The following is a 1532-nucleotide window of genomic DNA, read 5'->3' as shown; positions in this document are numbered from 1 at the left end:
TTGTGGCAGCCCTGAATGATGACTCTCAGTCACTAGCAGTGTTTTCCTTCTCTCCTAGTCCACATGGTTTTTATCCTCCAGTTCCATCCACCATTTCCTGCCTTATTTTCCACTTGGAAGCAGTTCCCCACCTTCCCCAGCCATATCTGCCCGATGTGTCCATGCTCCTTCCACTTTCTCCATCTCGAAACCTCAGCCCTTTCTCCCACATCTCACAAAAGCTGCGTCCTCCTCTCTGCAGGGACAAGCTGTAGGGACAAGCTCCTTTGCTAGCCCTCTCCTCCGCATCTGTATCAGCAGTGCACTTTCCAAGCCTCTTCCTTCCGTGCTCTTTTCTTAGGCTGGGCTCCCTTCTCTGTCTCCCCCCGCCCAGCCACCTCCAGGAAAAACCAGTGCTCGCCCTGCCTCCAGCCTTGGGACACTGACTTCCTCCTCCGCCAGCAGCCGCAGCAGCTTCCTCTGACCGCAGCTGTCCCAGACACTCTGGCTCCGCGGCACACCCTCCACGTGCACAAAAACACCACACCAGGGCTTTGCTTTCTTCTTCAAAAATTTGGCTTAGCTGCGCTGTTGAGGAAACACCTGTAATGCGTGAGGGCCACCATGCCACCGCCAGCATGGACACCCCGGCTGGCTCCGTCAGACATCGTGACCCACCGCCGCGGGTGCCACTGGGGGCTGCAGCATTTGCTCATGTCCTTATGCATCCGTGTGTCCTGTAGGACCATCCTGGTAGTCCAAAGGAGGATTTTTTTTGCAAACGCTATCTGTTGTTTTGCTGCGATGCAGATGCCCTGTGGTTTGCATAGGGCACCAACATTTTAAGTGGATCTGTAGAAAAGCAGCCTTTGTGGGTGGAGGTTTGCGCGAGAGATGGGGCATATTCATCTGCACTTAGTGCCCATGGACCAGATTGACCAAGGGGCCGCAGGGAACCGGCAGGGAGAGATGGAGGCGCATCTCTCCCAGGGGAGCCCTGTTTGCTCAGCTGCCCTCCCAGGCGTCATGACTCAGCCTCCCGCACCATCAGCTTGTGTAACGGAGGGTGAATCCCTCCCTGCAAGCTGCTCCTGTTGGAGCTTGCTTGAAGGTAGGCTGCTCCATGTGGGCAGCCACCCTGGGCAAAGCTGTCAGGGATGGAGACAGGACCTGGCGTCCCCGTGCAACCTTGCCATTGCCACACAGTGGTGAGGCTGCTAACATGAGCGAAGCCTGGGCCACCCCTGGGGGCCTGTGCCTGGTCTGTGCAGATGCCCACGTGGTTGCTGGCAAATGGAAAACCCAGCTCTTAGTGCAGTTCTTGCCTTTGATGCTGCCAGCTCTCAGCCAGCTGTCTGTTTTCAGGTCTCATGAACTCAGCAGGCTTGGAACAAGCTGCAACTTGGCAGAGACATCCAAAGAAAATCCAGATGTTGCAGGAAATGCTGTCAGGCTGGGTCAGCCTAGGACTAATTCAGTGCTAGTAGGGGCCACGGCATGGCTGGCCTCCAGCTTCCCAAATAGAAAGCTACTTTTAATTTCCTGGTGGCTTG

This window comes from Egretta garzetta, unplaced genomic scaffold (assembly GCF_000687185.1).
Source record: "Egretta garzetta isolate BGI_Z169 unplaced genomic scaffold, ASM68718v1 scaffold508, whole genome shotgun sequence".
NCBI classification, from domain to species: domain Eukaryota; kingdom Metazoa; phylum Chordata; class Aves; order Pelecaniformes; family Ardeidae; genus Egretta; species Egretta garzetta.
This window is presented reverse-complemented; position numbering follows the sequence as displayed.